This window comes from Nicotiana tomentosiformis, chromosome 3 (genome assembly GCF_000390325.3).
Source record: "Nicotiana tomentosiformis chromosome 3, ASM39032v3, whole genome shotgun sequence".
Classification (NCBI taxonomy): Eukaryota; Viridiplantae; Streptophyta; class Magnoliopsida; order Solanales; family Solanaceae; genus Nicotiana; species Nicotiana tomentosiformis.
The window spans coordinates 104,661,739-104,689,179 of record NC_090814.1 but is presented as its reverse complement, the minus strand read 5'-3'; the positions used below and the strand labels follow the sequence as shown (position 1 = coordinate 104,689,179).

Sequence of the window (27,441 nt, the reverse complement as noted above, 5' to 3'; positions counted from 1 at the left end):
AATGCCCCTCCAGTGAGGGTCGAGTTGATATCAGAATTTAGTAATTTTGGTATGGTTGGACTCGTGGTTAAATGAGGGTTCGGATTTTGTGAGTTTTATCGGATTCTGAGACGTGGGCCCCACAAGTGATTTTTGGGGCGTAATTTTGGATTTTTGGAAAATATTAGTAATTTGATATGGAATTAATTCTTATAATTTTTGTGAGCTGAATCAAATTAATTGTGACTATATTCGAGCCGTTTGGAAGTTGATACGAAATGGAATTTCTTGAGCATTGCTTAGCTTGCTCGACATTGGATTTGGCTTGTTCGAGGTAAGTAACTCTTCTAATCTTAGAGCTGAAGGTATGAACCCTGAATATATGTATTATGTAAATCGTTGGGAGGTGACGCACATGCTAGGTGACGGACGTGTGGGCGTGCAATTTAGAAATTGTGACATAATTGTTTCTGTGACATTTTGTAGTTAAATAATCTTGGCATTTTCCATGCAGTTTTATGTGTTAAAGAAATTGAGCTGAAAAGCATATTAAAAATCATGTTGAAGCTATGTGCTAGTATTATTGGGACCGAGGGAGGTCATATTGCTGTGAATTATTTGTTTAAATTGAAAATTCATACTCAGTCATATTCATTTCATTGCATATCATATCTCAGTCTCTGTTGTTATTTATTGATACATCATATCATCATTTTTGGGCTATTCTCATGACATAGTGAGACCATGAGAGAGAGACTGGAGATATTGATGACTGAGAGAGGCCGAGGGCCTGATTGTGAGGATATTTTTGGGATCGGACTGCACGCCGCAGTAGGCCATGTTGGCTTTATATATATTATTACTATTATATGGATCGGGGCTGCCCGCCTGTAACAGGCCTTATTAGCTTATTATGGCACGTGAGTTGTCCGTGCGGATTCTGATATGATATTATAACACGTGAGTTATCCGTGCAGCACGTGAGTTGTCCGTGCAATTTATAGCGCTTGGGCTGAAGGAGCCCCTCCGGAGTCTGTACACACCCCCAGTGAGCGCAGGTACTCACTAAGTGCGAGTGCCGAGTGCTGAGTGACTGGGAGGCATGAGTGATTGTGAGGTATGCACGAGGGGCTGATTACGAGTGATTGTGAGGTAAGCCCGAGGGGTTGTATACGAATGATTGTGAGGTCTGCCCGAGGGGCTGTTTATGATTTTATTACTGGGTTGCATCGCATTGGCATGCACACATGACATACAGGCATAGAGGTGTATTTTCCTCATGTTGTACAACATCACATCATTCATGATTTTTAACACCTTTTGACAGATGGGCATAGTGATGCATTTGTTTTTACATGGGTTATTTGGAAGGAAAATGAAACATCTCATTTATTATTGAAAGGATTTTTGGAAAAAATTATTGTTTTCAAACTTATTCATATTTTTGACAACTTCGGCAAACGATTTGGGTTTTCACTGATGTACTTGAAAGGAAGATCTATTATTTTTGAAATCATGATTTGGCTGAGCATTTTATCTCTGAGTTACTTCTGGTATTATTTGCTTTATGTTGTTATGGATTATTGTGGACTAGTGGTTTTGGACCCGACCTTGGTAGAAGCTCGTCACTACTTTCAACCTAAGGCTAGATTTGCTACTTACTCAGTACATGGGGTCGGTTGTACTGATACTATATTTCTGCACATTGCGTGCAGATGTTGGCTGTTGTTGTTGCTGTGCTCGATGGTTGCAGGATTTGAAGATGTACCTGCGTTCCTGTTGTAGCTGCCTCTTGTTCATGGTAGCCTTAGATTTATAAAAGCTATGTTTATGTATTATTCAAACAGACTATGTATTTTTTTCATTTTCGCTTTGTATACTCTATTCTTAGAAGCTCATAATTTGTACTACCACTTCTTGGGGGATGTATAAGATTAAGATCTTTATTCACTTAAATTGCTTTAATAATTATTATTGGAATTGGATAATTGAAAGTTGGCTTACCTAGCGGATTGGGTTAGGTGCCATCACGACTAGTTGAATTTTGGGTCGTGACAGATTTGGTCCGTTGAGGTCGTCATCATCTACTCGGACCTCGGCACCATAGGCATTATGGATTTCATCTCAAGTGGTTAGAGGATACTTCATCAATCTGCTCAGTAGCTTTCTGGTAGCTCTTGAACCCTTTATACTCAGCCCATTCTGAAAGGCTGCGACTGCCATCCCTTCGGACACATTTGGTAATGTCATTCTTACCCTGTTGAATCGGGCGAGGAAGTTCCTGGGCCCCTCTCCTAGGGATTGCTTTATGGCAAAGATGCGTTTACTCTCGTTTTGGCTTTCTTGGCCCCGACATGCACCGTCACGAACTTGTCGGCTATTTCTTCGAACGTTTCTATGGAGCGAGCAGGTAGCTGTGAATACAATGTTAATGCACCTCCAGTGAGGGTCGAGTTGATATCAGAATTTAGTAATTTTGGTATGGTTGGACTCGTGGTTAAATGAGGGTTCGGATTTTGTGAGTTTTATCGGATTCTGAGACGTGGGCCCCACGGGTGATTTTTGGGGCGTAATTTTGGATTTTTGGAAAATATTAGTAATTTGATATGGAATTAATTCTTATAATTTTTGTGAGCTGAATCAAATTAATTGTGACTATATTCGAGCCGTTTAGAAGTTGATACGCGCAAAATGGAATTTCTTGAGCATTGCTTAGCTTGCTCGATATTGGATTTGGCTTGTTCGAGGTAAGTAACTCTTCTAATCTTAGAGCTGAAAGTGTGAACCCTGAATATATGTATTATGTAAATCGTTGGGAGGTGACGCACATGCTAGGTGACGGACGTGTGGGCGTGCAATTTAGAAATTGTGACATAATTGTTTCTGTGACATTTTGTAGTTAAATAATCTTGGCATTTTCCATGCAGTTTTATGTGTTAAAGAAATTGAGCTGAAAAGCATATTAAAAATCATGTTGAAGCTATGTGCTAGTATTATTGGGACCGAGGGAGGTTATATTGCTGTGAATTATTTGTTTAAATTGAAAATTCATACTCAGTCATATTCATTTCATTGTATATCATATCTCAGTCTCTGTTGTTATTTATTGATACATCATATCATCATTTTTGGGCTATTCTCATGACATTGTGAGACCATGAGAGAGAGACTGGAGATATTGATGACTGAGGGAGGCCGAGGGCCTGATTGTGAGGATATTTTTGGGATCGGACTGCACGCCGCAGTAGGCCATGTTGGCTTTATATATATTATTACTATTATATAGATCGAGGCTGCCCGCCTGTAACAGGCCTTATTAGCTTATTATGGCACGTGAGTTGTCCGTGCGGATTCTGATATGATATTATAACACGTGAGTTGTCCGTGCAGCACGTGAGTTGTCCGTGCAAATTATAGCGCTTGGGCTGAAGGAGCCCCTCCGAAGTCTGTACACACCCCCAGTGAGCGCAGGTACTCACTAAGTGCGAGTGCCGAGTGCTGAGTGACTGGGAGGCATGAGTGATTGTGAGGTATGCACGAGGGGCTGATTACGAGTGATTGTGAGGTAAGCCCGAGGGGTTGTATACGAATGATTGTGAGGTCTGCCCGAGGGGCTGTTTATGATTTTATCACTGGGTTGCATCGCATTGGCATGGACACATGACATACAGGCATAGAGGTGTATTTTCCTCATGTTGTACAACATCACATCATTCATGATTTTTAACACATTTTGACAGATGGGCATAGTGATGCATTTGTTTTTACATGGGTTATTTGGAAGGAAAATGAAACATCTCATTTATTATTGAAAGGATTTTTGGAAAAAATTATTGTTTTCAAACTTATTCATATTTTTGACAACTTCGGCAAACGATTTGGGTTTTCACTGATGTACTTGAAAGGAAGATCTATTATTTTTGAAATCATGATTTGGCTGAGCATTTTATCTCTGAGTTACTTCTGGTATTATTTGCTTTATGTTGTTATGGATTATTGTGGACTAGTGGTTTTGGACCCGACCTTGGTAGAAGCTCGTCACTACTTTCAACCTAAGGCTAGATTTGCTACTTACTCAGTACATGGGGTCGGTTGTACTGATACTATATTTCTGCACATTGCGTGCAGATGTTGGCTGTTGTTGTTGCTGTGCTCGATGGTTGCAGGATTTGAAGATGTACCTGCGTTCCTGTTGTAGCTGCCTCTTGTTCATGGTAGCCTTAGATTTATAAAAGCTATGTTTATGTATTATTCAAACAGACTATGTATTTATTTCATTTCCGCTTTGTATACTCTATTCTTAGAAGCTCATGATTTGTACTACCACTTCTTGGGGGATGTATAAGATTAAGATCTTTATTCACTTAAATTGCTTTAATAATTGTTATTGGAATTGGATAATTGAAAGTTGGCTTACCTAGCGGGTTGGGTTAGGTGCCATCACGACTAGTTGAATTTTGGGTCGTGACAGATTTGGTCCGTTGAGGTCGTCATCATCTACTCGGACCTCGGCACCATTGGCATTATGGATTTCATCTCAAGTGGTTAGAGGATACTTCATCAATCTGCTCAGTAGCTTTCTGGTAGCTCTTGAACCCTTTATACTCAGCCCATTCTGAAAGGCTGCGACTGCCATCCCTTCGGACACATTTGGTAATGTCATTCTTACCCTGTTGAATCGGGCGAGGAAGTTCCTCAGCCCCTCTCCTAGGGATTGCTTTATGGCAAAGATGCGTTTACTCTCGTTTTGGCTTTCTTGGCCCCGACATGCACCGTCACGAACTTGTCGGCTATTTCTTCGAACGTTTCTATGGAGCGAGCAGGTAGCTGTGAATACCATGTTAATGCCCCTCCAGTGAGGGTCGAATTGATATCAGAATTTAGTAATTTTGGTATGGTTGGACTCGTGGTTAAATGAGGGTTCGGATTTTGTGAGTTTTATCGGATTCTGAGACGTGGGCCTCACGGGTGATTTTTGGGGTGTAATTTTGGATTTTTGGAAAATATTAGTAATTTGATATGGAATTAATTCTTATAATTTTTGTGAGCTGAATCAAATTAATTGTGACTATATTCGAGCCGTTTGGAAGTTGATACGCGCAAAATGGAATTTCTTGAGCATTGCTTAGCTTGCTCTTTGGCTTGTTCGAGGTAAGTAACTCTTCTAATCTTAGAGCTGAAGGTATGAACCCTGAATATATGTATTATGTAAATCGTTGGGAGGTGACGCACATGCTAGGTGACGGACGTGTGGGCGTGCAATTTAGAAATTGTGACATAATTGTTTCTGTGAAATTTTGTAGTTAAATAATCTTGGCATTTTCCATGCAGTTTTATGTGTTAAAGAAATTGAGCTGAAAAGCATATTAAAAATCATGTTGAAGCTATGTGCTAGTATTATTGGGACCGAGGGAGGTCATATTGCTGTGAATTATTTGTTTAAATTGAAAATTCATACTCAGTCATATTCATTTCATTGCATATCATATCTCAGTCTCTGTTGTTATTTATTGATACATCATATCATCATTTTTGGGCTATTCTCATGACATTGTGAGACCATGAGAGAGAGACTGGAGATATTGATGACTGAGGGAGGCCGAGGGCCTGATTGTGAGGATATTTTTGGGATCGGACTGCACGCCGCAGCAGGCCATGTTGGCTTTATATATATTATTACTATTATATGGATCGGGGCTGCCCGCCTGTAACAGGCCTTATTAGCTTATTATGGCACGTGAGTTGTCCGTGCGGATTCTGATATGATATTATAACACGTGAGTTGTCCGTGCAGCACGTGAGTTGTCCGTGCAAATTATAGCGCTTGGGCTGAAGGAGCCCCTCCGGAGTCTGTACACACCCCCAGTGAGCGCAGGTACTCACTAAGTGCGAGTGCCGAGTGCTGAGTGACTGGGAGGCATGAGTGATTGTGAGGTATGCACGAGGGGCTGATTACGAGTGATTGTGAGGTAAGCCCGAGGGGTTGTATACGAATGATTCTGAGGTCTGCCCGAGGGGCTGTTTATGATTTTATCACTGGGTTGCATCGCATTGGCATGCACACATGACATACAGGCATAGAGGTGTATTTTTCTCATGTTGTACAACATCACATCATTCATGATTTTTAACATATTTTGACAGATGGGCATAGTGATGCATTTGTTTTTACATGGGTTATTTGGAAGGAAAATGAAACATCTCATTTATTATTGAAAGGATTTTTGGAAAAAATTATTGTTTTCAAACTTATTCATATTTTTGACAACTTCGGCAAACGATTTGGGTTTTCACTGATGTACTTGAAAGGAAGATCTATTATTTTTGAAATCATGATTTGGCTGAGCATTTTATCTCTGAGTTACTTCTGGTATTATTTGCTTTATGTTGTTATGGATTATTGTAGACTAGTGGTTTTGGACCCGACCTTGGTAGAAGCTCGTCACTACTTTCAACCTAAGGCTAGATTTGCTACTTACTCAGTACATGGGGTCGGTTGTACTGATACTATATTTCTGCACATTGCGTGCAGATGTTGGCTGTTGTTGTTGCTGTGCTCGATGGTTGCAGGATTTGAAGATGTACCTGCGTTCCTGTTGTAGCTGCCTCTTGTTCATGGTAGCCTTAGATTTATAAAAGCTATGTTTATGTATTATTCAAACAGACTATGTATTTATTTCATTTCCGCTTTGTATACTCTATTCTTAGAAGCTCATGATTTGTACTACCACTTCTTGGGGGATGTATAAGATTAAGATCTTTATTCACTTAAATTGCTTTAATAATTGTTATTGGAATTGGATAATTGAAAGTTGGCTTACCTAGCGGGTTGGGTTAGGTGCCATCACGACTAGTTGAATTTTGGGTCGTGACAGATTTGGTCCGTTGAGGTCGTCATCATCTGCTCGGACCTCGGCACCATAGGCATTATGGATTTCATCTCAAGTGGTTAGAGGATACTTCATCAATCTGCTCAGTAGCTTTCTGGTAGCTCTTGAACCCTTTATACTCAGCCCATTCTGAAAGGCTGCGACTGCCATCCCTTCGGACACATTTGGTAATGTCATTCTTACCCTGTTGAATCGGGCGAGGAAGTTCCTCAGCCCCTCTCCTAGGGATTGCTTTATGGCAAAGATGCGTTTACTCTCGTTTTGGCTTTCTTGGCCCCGACATGCACCGTCACGAACTTGTCGGTTATTTCTTCGAATGTTTCTATGGAGCGAGCAGGTAGCTGTGAATACCATGTTAATGCCCCTCCAGTGAGGGTCGAGTTGATATCAGAATTTAGTAATTTTGGTGTGGTTGGACTCGTGGTTAAATGAGGGTTCGGATTTTGTGAGTTTTATCGGATTCTGAGACGTGGGCCTCACGGGTGATTTTTGGGGCGTAATTTTGGATTTTTGGAAAATATTAGTAATTTGATATGGAATTAATTCTTATAATTTTTGTGAGCTGAATCAAATTAATTGTGACTATATTCGAGCCGTTTGGAAGTTGATACGCGCAAAATGGAATTTCTTGAGCATTGCTTAGCTTGCTCTTTGGCTTGTTCGAGGTAAGTAACTCTTCTAATCTTAGAGCTGAAGGTATGAACCCTGAATATATGTATTATGTAAATCATTGGGAGGTGACGCACATGCTAGGTGACAGACGTGTGGGCGTGCAATTTAGAAATTGTGACATAATTGTTTCTGTGAAATTTTGTAGTTAAATAATCTTGGCATTTTCCATGCATTTTTATGTGTTAAAGAAATTGAGCTGAAAAGCATATTAAAAATCATGTTGAAGCTATGTGCTAGTATTATTGGGACCGAGGGAGGTCATATTACTGTGAATTATTTGTTTAAATTGAAAATTCATACTCAGTCATATTCATTTCATTGCATATCATATCTCAGTCTCTGTTGTTATTTATTGATACATCATATCATCATTTTTGGGCTATTCTCATGACATTGTGAGACCATGAGAGAGAGACTGGAGATATTGATGACTGAGGGAGGCCGAGGGCCTGATTGTGAGGATATTTTTGGGATCGGACTGCACGCCGCAGCAGGCCATGTTGGCTTTATATATATTATTACTATTATATGGATCGGGGCTGCCCGCCTGTAACAGGCCTTATTAGCTTATTATGGCACGTGAGTTGTCCGTGCGGATTCTGATATGATATTATAACACGTGAGTTGTCCGTGCAGCACGTGAGTTGTCCGTGCAAATTATAGCGCTTGGGCTGAAGGAGCCCCTCCGGAGTCTGTACACACCCCCAGTGAGCGCAGGTACTCACTAAGTGCGAGTGCCGAGTGCTGAGTGACTGGGAGGCATGAGTGATTGTGAGGTATGCACGAGGGGCTGATTACGAGTGATTGTGAGGTAAGCCCGAGGGGTTGTATACGAATGATTGTGAGGTCTGCCCGAGGGGCTGTTTATGATTTTATCACTGGGTTGCATCGCATTGGCATGCACACATGACATACAGGCATAGAGGTGTATTTTTCTCATGTTGTACAACATCACATCATTCATGATTTTTAACATATTTTGACAGATGGGCATAGTGATGCATTTGTTTTTACATGGGTTATTTGGAAGGAAAATGAAACATCTCATTTATTATTGAAAGGATTTTTGGAAAAAATTATTGTTTTCAAACTTATTCATATTTTTGACAACTTCGGCAAACGATTTGGGTTTTCACTGATGTACTTGAAAGGAAGATCTATTATTTTTGAAATCATGATTTGGCTGAGCATTTTATCTCTGAGTTACTTCTGGTATTATTTGCTTTATGTTGTTATGGATTATTGTAGACTAGTGGTTTTGGACCCGACCTTGGTAGAAGCTCGTCACTACTTTCAACCTAAGGCTAGATTTGCTACTTACTCAGTACATGGGGTCGGTTGTACTGATACTATATTTCTGCACATTGCGTGCAGATGTTGGCTGTTGTTGTTGTTGTGCTCGATGGTTGCAGGATTTGAAGATGTACCTGCGTTCCTGTTGTAGCTGCCTCTTGTTCATGGTAGCCTTAGATTTATAAAAGCTATGTTTATGTATTATTCAAACAAACTATGTATTTATTTCATTTTCGCTTTGTATACTCTATTCTTAGAAGCTCATGATTTGTACTACCACTTCTTGGGGGATGTATAAGATTAAGATCTTTATTCACTTAAATTGCTTTAATAATTGTTATTGGAATTGGATAATTGAAAGTTGGCTTACCTAGCGGGTTGGGTTAGGTGCCATCACGACTAGTTGAATTTTGGGTCGTGACAGATTTGGTCCGTTGAGGTCGTCATCATCTGCTCGGACCTCGGCACCATAGGCATTATGGATTTCATCTCAAGCGGTTAGAGGATACTTCATCAATCTGCTCAGTAGCTTTCTGGTAGCTCTTGAACCCTTTATACTCAGCCCATTCTGAAAGGCTGCGACTGCCATCCCTTCGGACACATTTGGTAATGTCATTCTTACCCTGTTGAATCGGGCGAGGAAGTTCCTCAGCCCCTCTCCTAGGGATTGCTTTATGGCAAAGATGCGTTTACTCTCGTTTTGGCTTTCTTGGCCCCGACATGCACCGTCACGAACTTGTCGGCTATTTCTTCGAACGTTTCTATGGAGCGAGCAGGTAGCTGTGAATACCATGTTAATGCCCCTCCAGTGAGGGTCGAGTTGATATCAGAATTTAGTAATTTTGGTATGGTTGGACTCGTGGTTAAATGAGGGTTCGGATTTTATGAGTTTTATCGGATTCTGAGACGTGGGCCCCACGGGTGATTTTTGGGGCGTAATTTTGGATTTTTGGAAAATATTAGTAATTTGATATGGAATTAATTCTTATAATTTTTGTGAGCTGAATCAAATTAATTGTGACTATATTCGAGCCGTTTGGAAGTTGATACGCGCAAAATGGAATTTCTTGAGCATTGCTTAGCTTGCTCGACATTGGATTTGGCTTGTTCGAGGTAAGTAACTCTTCAAATCTTAGAGCTGAAGGTATGAACCCTGAATATATGTATTATGTAAATCGTTGGGAGGTGACGCACATGCTAGGTGACGGACGTGTGGGCGTACAATTTAGAAATTGTGACATAATTATTTTTTTGAAATTTTGTAGTTAAATAATCTTGGCATTTTCCATGCAGTTTTATGTGTTAAAGAAATTGAGCTGAAAAGCATATTAAAAATCATGTTGAAGCTATGTGCTAGTATTATTGGGACCGAGGGAGGTCATATTGCTGTGAATTATTTGTTTAAATTGAAAATTCATACTCAGTCATATTCATTTCATTGCATATCATATCTCAGTCTCTGTTGTTATTTATTGATACATCATATCATCATTTTTGGGCTATTCTCATGACATTGTGAGACCATGAGAGAGAGACTGGAGATATTGATGACTGAGGGAGGCCGAGGGCCTGATTGTGAGGATATTTTTGGGATCGGACTGCACGCCGCAGCAGGCCATGTTGGCTTTATATATATTATTACTATTATATGGATCGGGGCTGCCCGCCTATAACAGGCCTTATTAGCTTATTATGGCACGTGAGTTGTCCGTGCGGATTCTGATATGATATTACAGCACGTGAGTTGTCCGTGCAAATTATAGCGCTTGGGCTGAAGGAGCCCCTCCGGAGTCTGTACACACCCCCAGTGAGCGCAGGTACTCACTAAGTGCGAGTGCCGAGTGCTGAGTGACTGGGAGGCATGAGTGATTGTGAGGTATGCACGAGGGGCTGATTACGAGTGATTGTGAGGTAAGCCCGAGGGGTTGTATACGAATGATTGTGAGGTCTGCCCGAGGGGCTGTTTATGATTTTATCACTGGGTTGCATCGCATTGGCATGCACACATGACATACAGGCATAGAGGTGTATTTTCCTCATGTTGTACAACATCACATCATTCATGATTTTTAACACATTTTGACAGATGGGCATAGTGATGCATTTGTTTTTACATGGGTTATTTGGAAGGAAAATGAAACATCTCATTTATTATTGAAAGGATTTTTGGAAAAAATTATTGTTTTCAAACTTATTCATATTTTTGACAACTTCGGCAAACGATTTGGGTTTTCACTGATGTACTTGAAAGGAAGATCTATTATTTTTGAAATCATGATTTGGCTGAGCATTTTATCTCTGAGTTACTTCTGGTATTATTTGCTTTATGTTGTTATGGATTATTGTGGACTAGTGGTTTTGGACCCGACCTTGGTAGAAGATCGTCACTACTTTCAACCTAAGGCTAGATTTGCTACTTACTCAGTAAATGGGGACGGTTGTACTGATACTATATTTTTGCACATTGCGTGCAGATGTTGGCTGGTATTGTTGCTGTGCTCGATGGTTGCAGGATTTGAAGATGTACCTGCGTTCCTGTTGTAGCTGCCTCTTGTTCATGGTAGCCTTAGATTTATAAAAGCTATGTTTATGTATTATTCAAACAGACTATGTATTTATTTCATTTCCGCTTTGTATACTCTATTCTTAGAAGCTCATGATTTGTACTACCACTTCTTGGGGGATGTATAAGATTAAGATCTTTATTCACTTAAATTGCTTTAATAATTGTTATTGGAATTGGATAATTGAAAGTTGACTTACCTAGCGGGTTGGGTTAGGTGCCATCACGACTAGTTGAATTTTGGGTCGTGACAGATTTGGTCCGTTGAGGTCGTCATCATCTGCTCGGACCTCGGCACCATAGGCATTATGGATTTCATCTCAAGTGGTTAGAGGATACTTTATCAATCTGCTCAGTAGCTTTCTGGTAGCTCTTGAACCCTTTATACTCCGCCCATTCTGAAAGGCTGCGACTGCCATCCCTTCGGACACATTTGGTAATGTCATTCTTACCCTGTTGAATCGGGCGAGGAAGTTCCTCAGCCCCTCTCCTAGGGATTGCTTTATGGCAAAGATGCGTTTACTCTCGTTTTGGCTTTCTTGGCCCCGACATGCACCGTCACGAACTTGTCGGCTATTTCTTCGAACGTTTCTATGGAGCGAGCAGGTAGCTGTGAATACCATGTTAATGCCCCTCCAGTGAGGGTCGAGTTGATATCAGAATTTAGTAATTTTGGTATGGTTGGACTCGTGGTTAAATGAGGGTTCGGATTTTATGAGTTTTATCGGATTCTGAGACGTGGGCCCCACGGGTGATTTTTGGGGCGTAATTTTGGATTTTTGGAAAATATTAGTAATTTGATATGGAATTAATTCTTATAATTTTTGTGAGCTGAATCAAATTAATTGTGACTATATTCGAGCCGTTTGGAAGTTGATACGCGCAAAATGGAATTTCTTGAGCATTGCTTAGCTTGCTCGACATTGGATTTGGCTTGTTCGAGGTAAGTAACTCTTCTAATCTTAGAGCTGAAGGTATGAACCCTGAATATATGTATTATGTAAATCGTTGGGAGGTGACGCACATGCTAGGTGACGGACGTGTGGGCGTGCAATTTAGAAATTGTGACATAATTGTTTCTGTGAAATTTTGTAGTTAAATAATCTTGGCATTTTTCATGCAGTTTTATGTGTTAAAGAAATTGAGCTGAAAAGCATATTAAAAATCATGTTGAAGCTATGTGCTAGTATTATTGGGACCGAGGGAGGTCATATTGCTGTGAATTATTTGTTTAAATTGAAAATTCATACTCAGTCATATTCATTTCATTGCATATCATATCTCAGTCTCTGTTGTTATTTATTGATACATCATATCATTATTTTTGGGCTATTCTCATGACATTGTGAGACCATGAGAGAGAGACTGGAGATATTGATGACTGAGGGAGGCCGAGGGCCTGATTGTGAGGATATTTTTGGGATCGGACTGCACGCCGCAGCAGGCCATGTTGGCTTTATATATATTATTACTATTATATGGATCGGGGCTGCCCGTCTGTAACAGGCCTTATTAGCTTATTATGGCACGTGAGTTGTCCGTGCGGATTCTGATATGATATTATAACACGTGAGTTGTCCGTGCAGCACGTGAGTTGTCCGTGCAAATTATAGCGCTTGGGCTGAAGGAGCCCCTCCGGAGTCTGTACACACCCCCAGTGAGCGCAGGTACTCACTAAGTGCGAGTGCCGAGTGCTGAGTGACTGGGAGGCATGAGTGATTGTGAGGTATGCACGAGGGGCTGATTACGAGTGATTGTGAGGTAAGCCCGAGGGGTTGTATACGAATGATTGTGAGGTCTGTCCGAGGGGCTGTTTATGATTTTATCACTGGGTTGCATCGCATTGGCATGCACACATGACATACAGGCATAGAGGTGTATTTTCCTCATGTTGTACAACATCACATCATTCATGATTTTTAACACATTTTGACAGATGGGCATAGTGATGCATTTGTTTTTACATGGGTTATTTGGAAGGAAAATGAAACATCTCATTTATTATTGAAAGGATTTTTGGAAAAAATTATTGTTTTCAAACTTATTCATATTTTTGACAACTTCGGCAAACGATTTGGGTTTTCACTGATGTACTTGAAAGGAAGATCTATTATTTTTGAAATCATGATTTGGCTGAGCATTTTATCTCTGAGTTACTTCTGGTATTATTTGCTTTATGTTGTTATGGATTATTGTGGACTAGTGGTTTTGGACCCGACCTTGGTAGAAGCTCGTCACTACTTTTAACCTAAGGCTAGATTTGCTACTTACTCAGTACATGGGGTCGGTTGTACTGATACTATATTTCTGCACATTGCGTGCAGATGTTGGCTGTTGTTGTTGCTGTGCTCGATGGTTGCAGGATTTGAAGATGTACCTGCGTTCCTGTTGTAGCTGCCTCTTGTTCATGGTAGCCTTAGATTTATAAAAGCTATGTTTATGTATTATTCAAACAGACTATGTATTTATTTCATTTCCGCTTTGTATACTCTATTCTTAGAAGCTCATGATTTGTACTACCACTTCTTGGGGGATGTATAAGATTAAGATCTTTATTCACTTAAATTGCTTTAATAATTGTTATTGGAATTGGATAATTGAAAGTTGGCTTACCTAGCGGGTTGGGTTAGGTGCCATCACGACTAGTTGAATTTTGGGTCGTGACAGATTTGGTCCGTTGAGGTCGTCATCATCTGCTCGGACCTCGGCACCATAGGCATTATGGATTTCATCTCAAGTGGTTAGAGGATACTTCATCAATCTGCTCAGTAGCTTTCTGGTAGCTCTTGAACCCTTTATACTCAGCCCATTCTGAAAGGCTGCGACTGCCATCCCTTCGGACACATTTGGTAATGTCATTCTTACCCTGTTGAATCGGGCGAGGAAGTTCCTCAGCCCCTCTCCTAGGGATTGCTTTATGGCAAAGATGCGTTTACTCTCGTTTTGGCTTTCTTGTCCCCGACATGCACCGTCACGAACTTGTCGGCTATTTCTTCGAACGTTTCTATGGAGCGAGCAGGTAGCTGTGAATACCATATTAATGCCCCTCCAGTGAGGGTTCTGTCGAAATTCTTCAGCAAAATGGAGGACACTTGTTCCTTGGTGAGGTCGCTACCCTTCATGACGGTGACGTAATGAGTCACGTGGTCTTCGGGGTCGGTTGTCCCATCGTATATTCTGAGATACGGTGGCATTTTGAAGCGGGCTTTGGTATGACACGTGGGGTTTCTCCCTCGCTATATGGCTATTTTCGAACCTGTTGGCATCCCTTTTCGGTAGTCGCTTAGGGGCTCAGGGTATCTTGTCGATTCATTCCTGGTGTTCTATCATTTGGTCTCTGAGCATTTTGTTCTCATTCTCCATTTCTTCCATTCTTTTCAAAACACTGGTGAGGACGTCGTTACCTTCATTGTCAGTAACATTGTGAGTTATACCTGAAGTTGGAGGGTCTGGTTGATCGCCTTGTTCGTCTCCTCTATATACCGTATGGGCTCTCGTGATTTCTATAGTCGTGTATGGATCTTGTTTGTTGAGCACACTTACTAGGGTATCAGTTAGCCATGCTTCGAGGAGCTTTTTCATAGCAAGTGGTGTCTCTTCTCTTGTAGACGTGGAAGCCCATTTCCCATTTGGTTTCGTTGTGCTGCAATGAGGAGAAGGTGACCTCTCGTGCGTGGGAGAGGCAGTGGGTGTCACATTATCGCCCATTGTTTCATTGTGATAGCATTCATGAGGTTACTGAGGACGTTGCCTGTCACCCTAGTTCCTTTTTCTTCGTTACTTGCCATAGAAATTTCTATACGTGTAGAGAGGAGAATGACTTTGTGGCTTCGCCACTGATTGACAGCAATGGGTGAGCTTTCAAGCATGTCTAATGCATATGTATAAACATTTAAATTTTCTTACGATTAACAAGGCTTGTATAAATAACGTATTTCAACACTTAAATATTTCATGAGGTATGTCCTATATTGTGCAATATCAATTTGATCCAATATTGCTTATTCAATTAGTAGAATTTTTTATTTAACGTAATAGAATTTTCTTTTATATAGAAAATAGAAGTTGGTCGACCAAGGGAAAAATTATTATTTTACCTTACCATTTTATTTATTTATTTTATTTCTATTTCTCTTGGTTGATTATGGGAAAATATGTCATTTGGTTCCCTAAACAAATACTACTAATCTGTTTCGCCATTTCTCTAATGATAGACACAACAAGAAACCCTCAATTCTTTCATTTGCTTTTAGGATTTTATGCTCTCGACACTTTTAAGGACTAATCTTTAATTCTCTTCATCACCTCAACGGGCTCTTTCAATTTCGGGTAAGCTTTTCTCTCAATTTTTGCTTTAATCTTCCTTCCAATTCTTTTTAAATTTCTTAATTTCATGGCTGAAATTCATAGTTGTTTTTCTACTGTGTTCTTGTTCATATGTTCGTCTCCTTCCTTTTGTTTCTCTCTTTCATCCTTAAAATGTTACTTTTGCATAATCTCTTTATGTTTCTTCATATTTTCAAAGACTTATTTTTTCAATTCTTTATATCTTCTCAGCTGGGTTGTTCTAATTCCAGGTATTTTGCCCCAATTTCTTTCAATTTCTCTTTAGACTTCTGAATTTCATTCCTGGAATTCGTGGCTAATGTCTGTAATAGTGAAAGCGGTAGATCTTCGAAAGGTTTTCTATGCGTAAAATATAGTTGGGAGACCGAGATAAATTACGATGAACAAATAGATTATAGTAGTAATTTCATTTGCTTTTGACTTCTTTTTGAATTTCGAAAATGTCCCTTCAAATTTTGTTATATCAATCTTATGGTTCACTTTTTCGTTTTCAATTATTAAAAAGGTAACTTTCTATTTTCATCTACCGTCAATTCTTCCATTTACTCTTCTCTGTTACTATCTTTCGTAGAAGCTTTATTATAGTTATCGATTGATTGAAAATTTTATAATTATAAATGATCATATTTTTAAAATATTCTGCTTCTTATTGTCACATTAGTTCTTTTTGAGTGAGTGCATTTTAATTGGTGTTACTTCAACTTCGGTATTTTTTTACCAAAGAGTGATCATCTAGGTTGAGAGAGGAGTCAATATTGCTTAATCTCTTTTTTTTTTACACAATAAGAAAGAATTTGGGTTCACAATACATCTTCATGCTCAACATGATGCACCAACCTCAGGAAGTTTTACTTCTAATCTTATAGAGTTCCTGATGATGCTTACTCTAAGTCTTAGTTGAGAAGTCAGATGGAACTTACTCTAAACCTCGGTTGAGAACTCTGATTGCATGCATTCATAGTCAAATGATAATGAAGTATTTGCAGTTACATGTAAGTTTGAATTTTACCTCTATGCGATTGATGTTTTCTATAAGAAATACAACTGAGGAAGTTTTCATTGAAAACTTTTTGCATTACTTAATTAGTTTAACTTTTCAGCAGACAATTTGACAGAGATTGCAAATTTCTGAGGGCTGGGTGAATCATGAATTATAGTTTTTGGGTTGATGATATCTTCTAATATGATAAATTTATGATATAGGTGGCAAAGTTTTTCACCTTTCTTCTTGCCCTGTATGCTATAAATTTGTGGCATATTATTGTAAATTGGTATTATTATTAATTTTAGCCAAGAGCACTAAATTGAATCTCTTCTTGCTTTTCAGGAAAAAATATACATATAGAGTGAGAATTTCACACATACCTATCGTTTCCTTGAAGTTGATTTACAAGGTATGTATCGAGTTTTTACAACCAGTATGAATGGCTCATTTACTTTTTATTATTTTGAGCTATTGGGAAGTTATTTTTACGCAAATAATTATAGAAAAAAAATCTATCTGATAATCCTTTGTAACTTTCACCTATTATTTTTCAAGTGCTAACAATTCTTTTAAAATTAAATAGACTGTAGAAAAGCAGTGCAATATGTCTTCTTATTAGTGATGCACACCTTTAAAGAAAATAATACTTCTTATTTCCTTTTTAATATTTGTGTCTGTATACCATTTAGAACTATATCGTGTATCGCTATTATGAGACAAATAGTCTTGTGACTATTAATGATTCTCCATGTAATTGAGGTTAGTTATTGTAACTACTAAGAGTTGGCTTTGTTTGTTGTTAAAATATTTTTGGGTAGTTTAGAAGACAGCATTTGTGAAAAGGCTCAAGTGAAGCAATGTCTTATTGTCGAGTCACTCAGAAGAAGCTTACCGGATTATTGCGCTTCAAATACTTTATGAAGTCAAGGCAGTAAACCATCTTGATATGTTCCTTTATTTCATGTTCTTTTGGTTCATATCTCTCAGCTTTAGTTGAATTCTAGAACGTTGTCAAAACTGTTGAAACTACCAACATTGATTCATTTAAGTTTGGTCCCTAATTTGTCATTTTGGTCTGATATTCATGTCTCAGCACATGTTGCTTTGTACTGAGATATTTTTCAGGATCACAAGCATCAAACCTTAAGGTACTGATAGATTCTACACCTCAAGGGAGATAAATATTTTTGGTTAATTTAAGAGTTACACGCAGTTGGTGATTTGTCAAATCAAAAGAAAAATTCTTAATCTTCATATTAATACATCACAATAACTTCATTTTATCAAATGAATGACCCTTAGAGTGTGAACCAAATCTTATAAGTTTTAATATTTGAAATACAATATCTCGTGATCTTCATGCATAATGCACACCAAGATATTGTTTTAGCCTTGAGGATAGAACTATTGTCTTATATGGCTCTTGAAAGAACCAAATAGAAAATGCTTTTGGAGTTGAACTTTTTAATGTGTTTCTTTTTCATTTACATTTTCAACAGATCAATCATAAGAAAGTCTTTGTGTTGTGAATGACAGGTTTGGCGAGATCTAACTGTCAAATGATACTGGCTTATTTTTTTTTGCTAAATACCTCACTCTAAATCCATGTTTAGAGTATTTCAGTAATCCAATGTAACGATCCGGCCGATCGTTCGGAGAGTTATAGCCCTATTTTCATCATTTCTATTTTCTTTATGCTCTTAAGCTATATTATAATATACCGGGTTAGTTGGTTCGAGTCTGGAGTGGTTTCGGAGTGAAATGAGACACTTAGTCTCTAAAGTAGAAACTTAAGTTGGAAAAAGTCAATTGAATATTGACCTATATGTAACGATCTCGGATTTGAATTTTGATGGTTCCGTTAGCTCCGTTAGGTGATTTTGGCTTAGGAGTGCGTACAGAATGTGATTTGGAGGTCCGTGGTAGAATTAGGCTTGAATTGGCGAAATTGAAAATTTGGCGATTTTTGGTCGGCAGTGAAAATTTTGATATTGGGGTCGGAATAGAATTTCGGAAGTTGAAGTAGGTTCGTAGTGTTATTTGTGATGTGTGTGCAAAATTTGAGGTTATTCGGACGTGGTTTGGTTGGTTTCGGCATCGGTTGTCGAGTTTGGAAGTTTAGAAGTTCTTAGGCTTGAATCCGAGGGTAATTTGGTGATTTGATGTTGTTTTGAGTAATTTGAAGGTTTGACTAAGTTTGTATGTTGATAAATGACTTGTAGGTATTTTTGGTTGAAGTCCCGAGGACCTCAGGGTGATTCCGGGTGGTTAACGGATTTGTCAAAGTTGGAAAATGCAGCTGAAGCTGCTTCTACTGATATTTCCGCACCTGGAGAAGGGGGAGTCGCAGGTGCGAGGGTCGCAGGCGCGGAAGGTGGTCGCAGATGCGGAATTTTGGAAGCTGGGGATCGAGCGCAGGTGCGCAAGCTTGGCCGCACCTGCGAGCCCGCAGGTGCGAGGAATAAGGCGCATGTGCGGAGTTTGGGTGTTTAAGTGACTTGCGCAGGTGCGGTTGTTGGCACCACAGGTGCGGTCGCGCGGGTGCGAGAAGCCTGGGCTGAAGGTACATATTGCACACTTCGCGAATTTTGGTACATTCTTCACCATTTCTATTCGGTTTTGGAACTTTTGGGAGAGATTTGAAGAGGGAATCAAGGGGGTTTTCATTGAGGTAAGTTGCTTGAGCCGTAATACTCGTATATATGGTGATTTTTCGTTGTTTAATCATGTCATTAGTGAAAATTAAGGGTTAGGGCTTGAGATTTTTGGAGAAGTAATTTAAGGATTTGAAGGACCAAACGATGTCGGATTTTGATGAATTTGATATGGTTAGACTCGTGAGTGAATGGGCTTTCTAGTTTTATAAATTCTGTCGGATTTCAAGACGTGGGCCCGGGGGCCGGGTTTGAGCCAATTTTCAGGTTTTGATCTAATTTTGTAGTTTTTCTTGTAGAATTCATTCCATTAGCGTGTATTGATGGTATTGTACTGATTGTGAATAGATTCGGAGCAGTTGGAGGCCGAGTCGAGAGGCAAGAGCATCGCAGAGTAGGGATTTGATCGGTTTGAGGTAAGTAACGATTGTAAATCTAGTCCTGAGAGTATGAAACCCCGGATTTCGTATCATTCTACTATTTTGAGGCGACGCACATGCTAGGTGACAGGCGTGTGGGCGTGCACTGAAGGGGATTATGACTTGGTTCATCCCGTAGCAACTGTAAAGTTGCATATTTTATTGAAACTATATGATACTTATATGTTTTAGAAAGCGTTTCTGTAAATTTGGGTTGAATGCCATGTTTGGGCCTTGTGCCAGTGCTGTTTGGACCCTTAGGGGCCTTTTCTTACTATCCTCTCACTGTTTTCGATTGAAAATCTATACTCAATCATGGTTATACTTATTTACTGCATAGCTCAGTGTTATTACTCTATTTCGATGCATATAAATGTTGTTTTGGGTTGAATGCCCTATTTTTACTGAAATGCCCGAGTGGCTTGAAAGGTTTATGACTGAGTGAGGCCGAGGGTCTAATTTGTAAGGATATTTATGGGATCGGGTTGCACACCGCAGCATGTTCGATATAGGCTAAGGGCCTGAGTGATTTATGCCATGCTTTGGCTTGATATAGCGCTTGGGCTGAAGGAGCCCCTTCGGAGTTTGTACACACCCCTAGTGAGCGCAGGTACCTACTAAGTGCGAGTGCCGAGTGCTGAGTAACAGGGAGGCATGAGTGATTGTGAGATATGCCCGAGTGGCAAGAGTGATTGTGAGGTATGCCCGAGTGGCAAGAGTGTTTGTGAGGTTTGCCCGAGGGGCTGTATATGAGTGATGCTTTGCCCGAGGGGCTGTTTATGATTTCATCATTTTTGCTCACCTTTGCATTTTTTCTCTGTTTGAAAACTGTTGAAAAATATCCTTAAATGATTTTTACTGGAACTGGGTTTAAACGAGATATTTCGATTCAAATCATGATTTTAAAAGCATGAAGTATTTTACTGAGATTTCATGATATGAACGTTATATGCTTTATTGTTCGTCACTACTGCTCAGTCTTTATTTATTTTTATTACTTACTGAGTTGGCGTACTCACGTTACTCCCTGCACCTTGTGTGCAGATCCAGGTGTAGCTGGAGACGGTAGCGGTTGTTGATTATTCTGATTGCAAATTTTCTCGGAGATAGCAAAGTAGTTGTTTGACGATCGCAGCCCCTGCTCTTCTCCCTCTTATCTTCCTCTAGTTGTAATTATCTATTTTCCATGCTGAGTTAGCCTTGATATTGTTAGACAGATTATAGTAGATGCTTATGACTAGTGACATCCCGATGTCGAGCTTTTCTTTTCCGCACTTTTGTTTGATTTGAACTCCTTTACAAAGGTTTTTAAGCTAAATAGCCTTGGAAATATCCTTGAAATGAAAAATATCAGTTTGTTTTTAGAATGAGTTGGCTTGCCTAGTACCACGATAGGCGCCATCACGACAGGGGTTAGTTTGGGTCGTGACAGATTGGTATCAGAGTGGTGGTTGCATAGGTCTCACGAGTCATGAGCGGGTTTAGTACAGTCTTGCGGGTCGGTACAGAGACGTCTGTACTTATCTTCGAGAGGCTGCAGAACCTTTAGGAAGATTCCACATTCTTGAATTCTTGTCATGCGAATCTGTTGATTCTAGTAACTAAACATTTGTTGTTTCATTCTCTCACAGATGGTGAGGACTCGTACTACCGGTCAGGAGGGCCTGCCACTAGTACCACCAGCCAGGGTCGCGAGAGGCCGAGGCCACGGTAGAGGCCGTGGTAGGGGCAGAGGTGCAGCCCGTACCACAGATGGGGCAGTACCTACAGATCCACCAGTTGTCTCAGATCAGGACCAGATTCCAGTTGTTGATGCACTAGCTTAGGCACCACCTGTGCCCATTGTGATTCCAGGCCTTCAGGAGGCCCTAGCTCAGATTCTGACAGCGTGTACCGGCCTTGCTCAGGAAGTATCTATCTCAACGGCCGCAGCCACTTCTCAGGCCGGGGGAGGCACTCAGACTCCCGTCGCTCGCACACTCGAGCAGGTTGTTCAGGGACTTCAGACACCGGAGGCACCACCAGACCAGCGGTTGCAGTTGCTCAGGATTATGTGGTTTCTGCTATGCCTAAGGATGATCAACGTAGGTTGGAGAGGTTTGGGAGACTCCATCCACCACCTCTCAGTGGCACAGAGAGAGAGGATGCTCAGGACTTTCTGGACAGGTGTCAGAGGATACTCCGTACTACTGGTATTCTGGAGACTTGTGGTGTCTCATTCACTACTTTTCAGTTTTTTGGGGCTGCACTTAGATGGTGGGAGACTTACGAGAGGCGTAGGCCTGTTGGCGCAGCACCCCTTACTTAGCAACAATTCTCCGTGGTCTTTTTGGAGAAGTTCGTACCTCCGTCCCACAGGGAGGAGCTGCACAGACAGTTTGAGCGGCTTCGCTAGAGTGATATATCTGTGATGCAGTATGAGATACGATTCTCGGAGTTGGCATGTCATGCTATCTGGTTGGTTCCCACATACAGGGAGAGGATCATGAGGTTTATTGATGGTCTCACTTATCAGCTACAGTTGCTCATGACCAGAGAGAGGGTTTCGGGTGCTACTTTTGATGAGGTTGTCGACATTGCTTGGCAGATTAAGATGGTTCACGGTCAGGAGAGGATTGAGAGGGAGGCCAAGAGGCCTCGTGGTCAAGGTGGATTCAGGGGTGCTCCTTTTGGGGGTCAGTTTCAGCACGGTAGAGGACATCATTTCAGACAGGCTCAGTCAGCTCGGCCATTTAACCGTGGTGCATTATCTGGCCATGGTTCTCACAGTTCTTATTAGGGACACTCATCATTTAGTGCCCTTCCAGCTCAGAGTTCATCCCATACTCCACCAGTTCAGGGCTCCTCTATGCCAGGTTCTTCTACTGGTTATCCCGGTGCTAGGGGTTCCCTTCAGTTCCCTCCACCAGCACCAGGGAGTTGTTTTGAGTGTGTGGAATTTGAGCATATGTGGAGGCATTGTCCTCATCATCATAGAGGTCTATCTCGGCAGAGGAGTCAGCCTTCGACTTCAGCACCAGTTAATTCACCACCCGCCCAGTCAGCTCGGGGTGGAGGTCAGTCAGCTAGGGGTCGCCCTAGAGGGGGAGGCAGATCAGGGGGTGGTCAGGCTCGTTTCTATGTCATCCCTACCAGACCAGACACTATTGCTTCAGATGATATGATTACAGATATTGTCTCAGTTTGTCACAGAGATGCCTCAATATTATTTGACCTTGGTTCCACGTATTTATATGTTTCCTCATTTTTTGCTCATTTTCTAGATTTGCCTCGTGAGTCTTTAATTTTATCTGTTCATGTATCTACTCCTATGGGAGATACTATTGTCATGGACCGCGTATATCGATCATGCGTTGTGACTATTGGGGGTCTAGAGATCCAAGTGGACCTTTTGCTGCTCGGTATGGTCGACTTTGATGTGATATTGGGTATGGATTGGTTATCTCCATGTCATGTTGTTCTAGATTGTCACGCTAAGACGGTGACATTGGCTATGCCGAGAATTCCGAGGGTTGAGTGGAGTGGTTCTGTAGATTATGTACCAAGTAGGGTGATTTTATATTTGAAGGCTCAGCGCATGGTTGAGAAGGGTTGCCTATCTTATTTGGCTTTTGCGAGGGATGTTAGAGCAGAGACTCCTGTTATTGATTCTGTTCCGGTGGTACGTGATTTTCCGGATGTGTTTCCTGTAGACCTGCTGGGCATGCCGCCTGACAGGGATATTGACTTTGGTATTGATTTGGTGCCAAGCACTCAGCCCATTTCTATTCCACCGTATCGTATGGCACCGGCGGAGATGAAGGAATTGAAAGAACAACTTCAGGAACTCCTTAATAAGGGGTTTATTCGACCTAGTGTGTCACTTTGGGGTGCACCGGTTCTATTTGTGAAGAAGAAGGATGGTTCCATGAGAATGTGTATTGATTACAGGCAGTTGAACAAGGTCACAGTCAAGAACAAGTATCCTTTGCCTCGTATTGATGATTTATTCGACCAGCTTCAGGGAGCGAGGGTGTTCTCCAAGATTGATTTGAGGTCCGGTTATCACCAGCTGAAGATTCGGGATTCAGATATTCTCAAGACAGCTTTCAGAACCCGATATGGCCATTATGAGTTCTTAGTGATGTCTTTTGGGCTGAACAATGCCCCAGCAGCGTTCATGCATTTGATGAACAGTGTAATCCAACCCTATTTTGACGCATTCATTGTTGTATTCATTGATGACATCCTGGTGTACTCTCCTAGCCAGGAGGAGCATGCTCAACATCTGAGGATTATATTACAGAGATTGAGGGAGGAGAAGCTTTATGCAAAGTTCTCTAAGTGTGAGTTTTGGCTCAGTTCAGTAGCATTCTTGGGACACGTGGTGTCCAGTGAGGGTATTCAGGTTGATCCGAAGAAGATAGAGGCGGTTCAGAGTCCCAAATCGTCCTCAGCTACAGAGATTCGAAGTTTTCTCGGTTTGGTTGGTTATCATTGTCGGTTCGTTCAGGGTTTCTTGTCTATCGTATCGCCCTTGACCAAATTGACCCAAAAGGGTGCTCCATTCAGGTGGTCGGACGAGTGTGAGGTGAGCTTTCGGAAGCTCAAGACTGCCTTGACCACAACTCCAGTGTTAGTTATGCCATCAGCTTTAGGTTCTTACACTGTATATTGTGATGCCTCGAGGATAGGCATTGGATGTGTTCTAATGTAGGAGGGTAGGGTGATTGCCTACGCCTCGCACCAGTTGAGGACCCATGAGAAGAACTATCATGTCCATGATCTTGAGTTGACAGTCATTGTTCACGCCTTGAAGATTTGGCGTCACTATTTGTATGGGGTTCATTGTAAGATCTATACTAATCACCGGAGTTTGCAGCATCTGTTTAAGCAGAAGGATCTTAACTTGCATCAGCAGAGATGGTTGGAGCTTCTTAAGGACTATGATATCACTATTTTATACCATCCGGGGAAGGACAATGTGGTGGCCGATGCTTTGGGTCGCCGAGCGGAGAGTTTGGGGAGTTTAGCATATCTTCCAGCAGTAGAGAGACCTTTGGCATTGGATGTTCAGGCCTTAGCGGGCCAGCTTGTGAGATTGGATATTACGGAGCCTAGTCGGGTATTGGCTTGCGTGGTCTCCATGTCTTCTCTTTATGACCGTATTAGGGAGCGTCAGTATGATGACCCCCACTTGCTCGTTCTTCAGGACAGGGTTTGGAGAGGTGATGCTAGGGATGTGACTATTGGTGATGATAGCGTGTTAAGGATGTTGGGCCGGATTTGTGTGCCTAATGCGGATGGTCTTTGGGAGTTGATTCTTGAGAAGGCCCATAGCTCGCGGTATTCTATGCATCCGGGTGATGCGAAGATCTACCAGGATCTACCAGGTTAAGTATGAGCATTAGAGACTGGGTGGCTTGCTTCAAAGATTAGACATTCCGGAGTGGAAGTGGGAGCACCATGGACTTTGTAGTTAGGCTCCCACGGACTTCAAGGAAGTTCGATGCTATTTGGGTTATTGTGGATCGGCTGACCAAGTCCGCGCACTTCATTCCAGTTGTTACTACTTACACTTTAAAGCGGTTGGCTGAGATTTACATCTGAGAGATTGTTCGCCTGCATGGTGTCCTAGTTTCCATCATTTCAGATAGGGGCACTCAGTTTACATCACAGTTTTGGAGGGCCGTGCAGCGAGAGTTTGGTACTCAGGTTGAGTTGAGCACAACTTTTCACCCTCACACGGACGGGCAGTCCGAGCACACTATTCAGATATTAGAGGGCATGTTTCTTGCTTGTGTCATTGACTTTGGGGGTTCATGGTACCAGTTTCTGCCACTCGCGGAGTTTGCATATAACAACAGTTATTAGTCGAGTATTCAGATGGCTCTGTACGAGGCTTTATATGGGAGGAGGTATAGATCTCCGGTTGAATGGTTTGAGCCGGGTGAGGCTAGGATCTTGGGTACAGACTTGGTCCAAGATACATTAGATAAGGTGAAATTGATTCAGGAGCGACTTCGCACAGCGCAGTCTAGGCAGAAGATCTATGCGGACAGGAAGGTCCGTGATGTATCTTTCAAGGTTGGGGAGAAGGTTTTGCTAAAGGTATCACCCATGAAGGGTGTTATGAGGTTTGGTAAGAGGGGCAAGTTGAGCTCCCGGTTCATTAGGCCTTTTGAGGTGCTTTAGAGGATAGGGGAGGTGGCTTATAAGCTTGCCTTGCCACCCAGCTTGTCGAGTGTGCACCCAGTGTTTCATGTTTTCATGCTCCAAAAGTATATTGGAGATCCGTCCCATGTTTTGGACTTCAGCACGGTTCAGTTGGAGGGTGATATGACTTATGATGTGGAGCCGATGGCTATTTTGGATCGGCAGGTTTGAAGGTTGAGGTCAAAGGATATAGCTTCGGTGAAGGTGCAGTGGAGAGTTCAGCCTATGGATAAGGCCACCTGGGAGACCGAGCGGGAGATGAGGAACAGATATCCACGCCTGTTCGAGACTCCAGGTATGTTTCTAGACCCGTTCGAGGACGAACGGTTGTTTAAAAAGGAGAGGATGTAACGACCCGGTTGGTCATTCCGGGAGTTATAGCCTTGTTTCCCCCATTTCTGTTTCCTTTATGCTCTTAAGTTATATTATGATATACCGGGTTAGTTGGTTCGAGTCCGTAGTGGTTTCGGAATGGAATAAGAAACTTAGTCTCTAAAGTAGAAACTTAAGTTGGAAAAAGTCACCTAGATGTTGACCTATGTGTAAACGATCTCGGATTTGAATTATGATGGTTCTGTTAGCTCTGTTAGGTGATTTTGGACTTAGGAGTGCATCCAGAATGTGATTTGGAGGTTCGTGGCAGAATTAGGCTTGAATTGGCGAAATTGAAAATTTGGCAATTTTTGGTCGGTAGTGGAAAATTTGATATCGGGGTCGGAATGGAATTCCGGAAGTTGGAGTAGGTTCGTAATGTCATTTGTGATGTGTGTGCAAAATTTGAGGTCATTCGGACGTGGTTTGGTTGGTTTCGGCATCGGTTGTCGAATTTGAAAGTTTAGAAGTTCTTAGGCTTGAATCTGAGGGTAATTTGGTAATTTGATATTATTTTGAGTGATTTGAAGGTTCGACTAAGTTTGTATGCTGATATATGACTTGTAGGTATTTTTGGTTGAAGTCCCGAGGGCCTCGGGGTGATTCCGGGCGGTTAACGGATTTGTCAAAGTTGTAAAATGCAGCTGAAGCTGCTGCTACTGATATTTCCGCACCTGCGGAAGGGGGAGTCGCAGGTGCGAGGGTCACAGGCGTGGAAGGTGGTCGCAGATGCGGAATTTTGGAAGCTGGGGATCGAGTGCAGGTGCGCAAGCTTGGCCGCACCTGCGATCCCGCAGGTGTGAGGAATAAGGCGCTTGTGCGAATTCTGGGCGTTTAAGTGACTTGCGCAGGTGCGGTTGTTGGGACCACATGTGTGGTCGCGCGGGTGCGAGAAGCCTGGGCAGAAGGTACATATTGCACACTTCGCGAATTTTGGTGCATTCTTCACCATTTCTATTCGGTTTTGGAGCTTTTGGGAGAGATTTGAAGAAGGAATCAAAGGGGTTTTCATTGAGGTAAGTTGTTTGAGCCGTAATACTCGTATATATGGTGATTTTCCATTATTTAATCA

The 27,441-nt window shown here is 41.4% G+C and overlaps 1 long non-coding RNA gene across 1 annotated transcript; it reads left to right on the top strand.

The window, feature by feature from the left end:
• The first annotated feature begins 15,579 nt into the window (after window positions 1-15,579).
• Window positions 15,580-17,797, top strand: LOC104105629 (uncharacterized). The gene is made up of 2 exons (XR_688409.4): window positions 15,580-15,726; window positions 17,072-17,797. It is a non-coding gene; the product is annotated as an uncharacterized lncRNA (long non-coding RNA).
• The last annotated feature ends 9,644 nt before the right edge of the window (window positions 17,798-27,441 follow it).